Genomic DNA, 8,515 nt, shown 5'->3' on the forward strand with positions numbered 1-8,515 from the left:
ACATTGGGTCAAAAATGATCTCATAATTGTAATACAAAAAGAAATAGAAAAATATTATTAAAAATCATCATCCACCTAAGGGGAATTCATAGATGTACTCAGAAATACCCATAGCTTTGAATATGTTTACTACAAAATAAGAAGAAAAGTATATCTATTACTTAACTGAAAAAATAGAAAGTGATCAACTAAATAAATATCAGAAAAACACCATAAGGAGTAACCCGTGGCAAAAAAAAAAAAAAAAGAGGGGGGTTGGCTAAAAAAGAACAAAATGGCTGGGTATCTTAATTCATACCTGTAATCCCAGCACTTTGGGAGGCTGGGTCAGGTGGATTACCTGAGGTCCATAGTTCGAGATCAGCCTGGCCAACATGGTGAAACCCCATCTCTACTAAAATCCAAAAATTAGCTGGGCATGGTGGTTTGTACCTGTAATCCCAGCTACTCGTGAGGCTGAGGCAGGAGAATCGCTCAGGAGGCAGCGGTTGCAGTGAGTTGAGATTGCACCACTGTAGTCCAGCCCTCAGAGAGACAGAGCAAGACTCCAACTCAATAAAAAGAAAAGGACAAAATGAGAAACCTAAGAATAGTTTATTGGAAATGCCAACACATACACAAAGCATGAGCTGAAACAAAAATCACAAAGTTATACCATATTAGAAAAGACATAAAAGAGATGCAAATATGCTTCACACACCTTATAGTAAATGAAAAATAACTGATATAAACATACAAATTTCTAGGAAAACATAAATTACAAACTTGAGTCATGAAGAAAAAGGAAACAAAAGAGAAAATTATCTAATAATAATCATCTAACTTCCAACCTCTAATTGTTTTACAGCTCCAAGCCACAATAACCTCTGAGTGATTTTAACAGTTCGACACCATGAAGAAAGGGAGCAGTCTTCATAATGTTTTGAATGAAGTCCGCCAAAACCTACAAACAATATTTTACAATAAGAACTGCAAGGGGCAAAATTTTAGTGCAGTCCTGCTTATATATATCGATGTAAGTATCTAACTAAAATATTAGCAATTAGAATTTAAGAATACATGAAAAATCTTACAAATCCATAGTCGACAAAAACTCATTCCAAGGATGTTAGTTTATTTATTATTAGGCAATCTGTCACTACAAATGACTATTATTATAATGAGTGAAGGAAATACGATTGCTAAGGTCTGAATATTGGTGTCCTTCTAGAATTCATACGTTGGCACCTAATATCCAGTGTGATAGAATTAAAAGGTGGGGCCATTTAATCACTTTTAAAAGAAGTGGTTAAGTTGTAAACCAAAAATAGAATACTAAGGCCCCAACCAACTGAATGGACTCCTTCTTGGCTAAAGGAACTCCAAAGAAACCTGAAAAACTGAATTCCCAGCCATGATGGTGAGAAGGGAAGTCAGACATGTCTTGTTATATCCTCTCCCTTTTGGAGTTTAGCATTAAGGTTAAAATGGAAAGCATATTAAAACTAACAAAACAGACTCTTTGTGTCAAAAAGATAGCAAATTATAAAAAAGACTTAAGGCGATGCAAGGCCAGGGTTAAAATCATACCCTACAAACCATAAAACTGTGTTTTTTGTTTGTTTTAAATTAACCTACTATAACATAAAGTTTACTTTCCAACCTGACTCTGTTATAGCATCACATGATAGATATAGTAGACCTTGAAGGAAAAAAAAATTTTACCCCAAAATATTTATTTGATATATTTTTAAATGACCCTACAAAGCCATCTTGTGGGGGTAATTTGCATCTATAGAGAACCTCTATTAATATGACCAGGACTTTCCTTTCCAGGCCTTTCAGAGATCTAGAACACATTAACTGAGAGTCTGACACATTTACAAGTCTGAAAAGAGACGTTTTCTACTTATTCTCTCTGAAGGCTATCACCTATGAGGCTTCATCTACATATTGAGGGCCTTGGCCCCTAAAATCCCCTTGTCTTAACTCAAGCATTCCTTTCTACTGACTTCATGTCTTTAAACAACAGCCACTCTCAACCAGTTGTGAACAAAAGAATCCCTAAAATCCACCTATGACTTGTAAGCCCCCATTTTGATAAGTCCTGGATTTTCAGGCTGAACTCATATATACCTTCTATGTATTGATTTATGTTTTGGCTGTAACTCCTGTCTCCTCAAAATGTATAAAATCCAACTAACCTGACTACCTTGTCATCGTTTACTCAACGGTTCTTAGATCTGTGTTTACTCCAGGCTATGGTCACTATTATTGGCTCAGAATAAACCTCTTTAAAATATTTTAAAGCTTTTTTTTGTTTGTTTTGTTAACGAACCAGTGAGGGCTCAATTAGTGCCATTATAAAAGAGGTTAAAGGGCACATCCTTGCTCTTTCCTGCCATATGAGGTAGAGAAGAAGCCCTTACTGGCCACTGATTTGGCTCCTGCATTGATCTTGAACTCCCCAGCCTCCAGAACTGTGAGAAATACATTTTCATTATTTATAAATTACCCAGTCAAAGGTATTTTGTTACAGTAGCAGGAACAAACTAAGACAACAATCATGCCCACATATTTCCCAAGAAGTATTTGGTAACACTCAATTTAAAACACTCTCATTAAAAAGGCAAGATTTCAAAAAAAGTTTAGTAGGATAAAACTGCATGGATCATATGGATTGGTGCCTGACACACACACGTGTGGTATATATTCTATATGTAAAACTAATAGTCTGTGTTGGGCTTAACTGTGTATCTAAGAAGGCTAATTACAGGAAAGGTGGTCAAATAAACTTAAGAAATTATCCACTTTAAATGACCTTCTTAAAACTGATAAAATATAAAAAACACAATGAAAGCTCTGAGACACTGTATAAAAGAAACTTGTTCAATTTAATATAAAAACTAAAAAAATCTGAGACCATTTTTCTTGGCACATCTATTATATACTGTAAAAGACTGTTCTGTCATTGTTTAGTATTAAAATTCTGTACCAGAAAAGTTTCATTAAAGTTAAGAGTATCATTGCCATGACAATTGGATTAGAAAATAAAATAAATACCTCACTATTAAACAAAAGGAAGTGATCACTTTTCTAGATAAAATGTTAAATATGCTTTCTTGAAAAATAACAAAATGAACATATACAAATATAGCTTTTTAAATAAAAGATAACATTAGAAATAAAAGTAAATATGTAAGCTACAATATCAAAAATATGAAATCAGCTAGATAATTATAAACTTAGAAATACATAGAACTAGTTTGAGGAAGATTCTAAAACTACTGTCATAGAAGAAGAAAAATAAGAAGACAGTACTTAGTCTTATAATCAAACACTAAATATTCTAAAGGTTCAATTCTCCCTAAAATAATTATAAACAGATTAAATTTCAATCAAAGCGCCAATAAGATTTTTTCTTAATTTGATAAAAATGATTCTACATTTCAACTGAAGAATATTCAAAGAATTCTCATGAGAAAAAGTAAAGAGATTGTATCCTTTTATATAGTAAAATGCATTAGAAAAGAATAGCTATGAAAATAACTGAATGGTTCAGGAAGAGACTTACGTTAATGAAAAAGAGGATTATTCCAGAGAAACCATACAATTTTCTCGTATGTATGAGAATACAGTGACATAACAACTGCATAGCTATTGGGAATAATAAAAACATCCAAAACAAATTCTGAGTGGATCAAGTATTTAAATGTAGGCAATCAAGTTCTAAAGTTATTAAATTAAGTACAAGGCAAAATTTGTATAATATCTTGTTTGGGAAGTTCTTTCTAAGCTTCTGATCATGTTGCAAAAAGGAAGAGAAGAAGAGAGAAAGTGAGAGAGCGGGAAAGAAAAGAGTGAAGAACTTTGCCTGCCAAAATACAATAAATGAGTTCGAAGGTAACCTCTAGGAAAAGTATTTGTTATTTATATAATGGATGGAGAGTTAATTTTCCAATTTTTGTAAATAGATTAAAAATAAAATACAAATAATACACACCATGATAGGAAAAAGGGCAAAGGAGTTGAGAGATTTTACAGAAAGGAAAAATGTAAATGATCAATGAACATGTGAAAGGATGTTCTACCTTTTAGTAATCAAATAAATGAAAATAGCAATGAGCATTTTGACATGCATGACAAAACTCAGTATTTGTAAGGTTTTGGAAACTTAGATCTAGACCCACTTAGTTGAGATATACATTTCACCAGCTTTCCTAACCACCTTTAAAATATGTATCAAAATGCAAATACAACCTTTTTAAGTCTAACGACACAATCACTATGAATAAAATCAAGAGAGCAATTTCGTATGTCAGCACGCATATATAAAGAGGGTGCATAGTTTTTTGTGGTGTGTTCTGTCAGTTTTGTCATCAGCATTCTGATTTCTCTGATCAAAGAATTTTAAAGATTCGTTTCTTTCCTCATGTTCTGAAACATTTTAGTGAAAAAGTAAAAAGAAACAAAAAGCTAAAATAATCTATCATTAAAATTGATGGTGTAAATATTGACATTGTTGAATGAAAAATAGATTAGGAAAGAGTATGGATTGCGCATTTACATAAAACTGCGTGTTCTTTTCTATGTGTGAGTGTATATCCATGGAAATATATCCCAGAGATCGAGAATCCTAACCATCTAGTAATAGTCTTCAGCTTTTTACCCTGAGCTGTCAATTTAAAGTAATTTTTATTTCTTCTTAGCATTGTTTTCTTTTGCTTTTCTTAAAAAATGACTATGTACCAAGCCTGTAATCCCAGCACTTTGGGAGGCCGAGGCAGTGGATCATGAGGTCAAGAGATCAAGACCATCCTGGTCAACATGGTGAAACTCCGTCTCTACTAAAAATACAAAAAAATTAGCTTGGTATGGTGGCACGTGCCTGTAATCCCAGCTACTCAGGAGGCTGAGGCAGGAGAATTGCCTGAACCCAGGAGGCGGAGGTTGCGGTGAGCCGAGATTGCGCCATTGCACTCCAGCCTGGGTAACAAGAGCGAAACTCCATCTCAAAAAAAAAAAAAAAAAAAAAGACTATGTACTACTTTTATAATTAGTAATTAATAGTGAAGTACTTTAACTTTGGAAAAAAGTTATATATAGCTTCATTTTTAAATGGAACAGAAAATGATGATGAAAAAGCCCTTTGTATTTAGAAATTTAGAGGCCACCAGGGACTTCTGAATAGTTTCAGAAGAATGATGAGAAATGAAACCAGATTTTAAGGAAACAATTGCCAGAGAGGCGGTAGAAGAGAGAAATTTATCAGACTATTTTTATTTTTCTATTAACTCCTTTGCATTGCTTTGATGTTCTCATTTCTTTTTTGTAGTTCAAAATTAATGCCCTCTTCTTCCTCACCTGTGAGATGGCCTCGGTGTAAAATGTCAAGCTTCCCATGTCTTTACTTATATCTCACTAGATGATCTATGCCACTTCCCCCCAAAAAGAAAGGCAGACATAAGAAATATGCATTATGGAGTTTGAAAATATACAAACAAGGTCTTGCATAGAAATATCATGCATTGGGGTATGAAATATACTCATTTAAGTGCTACTTTGCTGTCCATTCTCAAAATGGAGCCCTGATTCTTTAATACTGATTATCATTCTTCATTGTTTTTGTCAAATTCCCTCAGTCCTTCACTGATTTCTCTATGACCCGCTGTCCTTCATCCATCTTTTACACTTAGCCCAGCCATTTTCCTTCTTTTTATCACTGTTTCTTCTTTGCTGCACCTATAGTAATGTAATAAAACTGAAGGCCTTGAGTTGTTCTTTGAGTACAAAGGTTATGAGGTAGAATAAATTATTGTAATATATGGTAAACAACACATTTTAAGAAAAACAACAAAGGGTGAACTGAAGAAACAAGACTACACAGAATCAAGACACCATCTGATTAAAAAATGATACACACTGTGAACATAGCCAAGTCATAAATGAGCCATGTTTTTCCTTTTTTAGAACAATATTGGGGTAAGGATGATCCTTTTGGCAAGAGGAGAGTGCATCTGTATTAGATAACAGTAATTAGTTTTTACTGATAGTAAATTGTAGTACATTTTCTGTTTCCTCCCTATTTCCTCCGAGCCCTATTGATTATATGAATTCTGTGTGACTCTTTGAATCAGGTCACTTCACTCCATCTCCACCAAAACCACTCACTGAGTCTACAATAGAAGCCTCCTGAAGCTTTCTCTGACTTTAATCTGGATCCCCTCTAAAATTCATTCTATACACAGCAGCCAGAGTTATCTTTAGCAATGTTAATGTAACCATAATAATTATCTGCTTAAAACCCTTAAAAAGCTTTAAATATTATTTAGAAAAATATTTAAATTGTTAACATGGCCTATGAGTTTCTGCATGATCTGGACGGGGCCAGCTCCCTTACTCACTGATCTTACTGGTATTCTTACAAGGGCTCCATGGCCAAGTACTCCTCACCTCAGGATCTACCCATATGCTGCTCTCTCTCCCTATGATTCTCTTCTTCACATCCTTCACCTGGCTCAACTCTCCTCCCTCAAGTGTAAGCAGTTCCATTGGGAGCTCTTCCCTTTACACCTGTGGCAGATACAGGTTCGTTTGCTCGCACCTCTTTCAGCCTCCTTTGCTGTGGTCTCCTGAACTCAAAAAACTGAAAAGCTCCAAACTGTATCTCCCATACTCCTGTGCTGCTGAGGTTCTGAAAGTGACTTAGTTCTGAAAGTGAAAGTTTGCCAAATAAAGGCCCTCATTAGTGATTTGAATTCCGAACTCAGATAACTGGAGAGAAAAGCAGGGTTTAAGCCATTCATTTCTATAGTGCAGATCTCAGCAGAGGGGATGTTGTTTTAGAGTCAGCAGCAAGAATATCAGCTCTGATTCTGGCAGGAGTAGTAGTTTCCTTCATTGTCTAGTTATGTGGTGTGGCTTTAAGAACCATTCATGACAGCTCATTGTAGGGTCTGGGCTTTTTATACTAATTCTGAAAGCCATTTAATACTCGGCAACAAATTCCTTTAACTTTAGCTGGTGCATGGCCCCTCCTTAATCTAAATCAGATTTCTCTGTTCTAGCCTGGAATACACCAGACATTTCTTAAAGAGCACTTGTCATCATTTGTAATGTTCTCATGTGATTATCTGTCTCTGTCACTAGATGCTCAGCTTTATGAGAATTTAATAGATGCTTAATACATATTTGTTGAAAAAATGAACAAAAAAGCAAAACATATTAAGATCCCTTTATATTTATTACCAGATTACCTGCTTTCCTTTGGTTCCAGAACTGTGGGTACAATAATTGTTTGGCTGTGGCTATTACTAGTTAGTGAATTTTCTTATTATTTATTTTGATTATATCCAAAGTAATCTTATTTCACTTTAGCAATACAAACTCTACTAGAATTTCTTTCTTGAAAATGATCTTATTACAGTGATTAAAGTTAAACTAAGTTTCCCCAGCATCCACTCTTGGATAGAAAAGAATGTGTGTTGCAGAGAAAGTGTGTAAATAGTTAAGCTCAATAAGTCAGGAATGAGATTTGGACAACTAGATTAGTGTGTTCTGATCATGCAAAGTGTTCTCCAAGTTTTCCAATATTCAACTAGAAGGAAAAAATCATTAGTGACAGGTAAGAGCAGAATTATTATGGAAACATGTATTTTCCTCAGTTGTATCATGTGCCTTTCATATTGGGTAAGTCTCAAAAGATATTTTACATTAAGGGATAAAGCATATTTAGATTTAGAAAGTTACACGATGCATTCCATCGCATATGGAGATTCAATGGGCAGACACCTTAAAATAAGATGAAGCAAGAGTAAATGAAACAGCTGAATCATGCGAAGAATGAACTACTCAGGCTCAGGATGCTTATCTTGGATAACTGGTATTCCCTATGCAGACCTAACCCACCTCTTAGTGATGTCTGAAGATAGCAAACTTGCTGTTCTTCCTGGGATATAAGTCAATAAAATTATCCACCTAGGAATTCTCTATTCTGTAATGTTTCACTTGTGATAATAAGCATATTTTAATATTATTATTAAACAAGAGTTTATTTAATTTTTTTAATGTTTGTGAATACATAGTAGGTGTATATATTTATAAAGTACATGAAATGTTTTGATACAAGCATGCAATGTGAAATAAGCATATCACCGAGAATGGGGTGTCCATTCCCTCAAGCAGTTATCCTTTGAGTTACAAACAATCCAATTACACTCTTTAATCCATTCCAAAATGTACAATTAAGTTATCACTGACTGTAGTCATCCTATTGTGCTATCAAATAGTAGGTCTTATTCATTCTTTCTATGTATTTTTCTGGACCCATTAACCATTCCCACTTCCCTCCACTTTTTAAAGTGGTGACTGAGGGCTGCCTGTCTGATGTCAGAGGCCTGCCTCTTTTGTGTTTGGGGTTTTGCACAGATTCTAACACTGTTAGTGGGAATTGTATTATTTGTTTTGATGAACTTTAATCCAGTGAGAAATAAATAAGTTATATTCATCATGTTCAGTCAACTCAGCAAAGAAGTAA

At 34.4% G+C, this 8,515-nt stretch overlaps 1 long non-coding RNA gene across 1 annotated transcript; it reads right to left on the reverse strand.

The window, feature by feature from the left end:
• Window positions 1-576: 576 nt before the first annotated feature.
• Window positions 577-3,064, reverse strand: LOC144579897 (uncharacterized). The gene is made up of 2 exons (XR_013528523.1): window positions 2,409-3,064; window positions 577-943 (listed from the first exon to the last, which is right to left on the reverse strand). It is a non-coding gene; the product is annotated as an uncharacterized LOC144579897 (long non-coding RNA).
• Between the last annotated feature and the right edge of the window lie 5,451 nt (window positions 3,065-8,515).

The sequence above is a fragment of the Callithrix jacchus genome, chromosome 17, assembly GCF_049354715.1.
Source record: "Callithrix jacchus isolate 240 chromosome 17, calJac240_pri, whole genome shotgun sequence".
Lineage (NCBI taxonomy): Eukaryota > Metazoa > Chordata > Mammalia > Primates > Cebidae > Callithrix > Callithrix jacchus.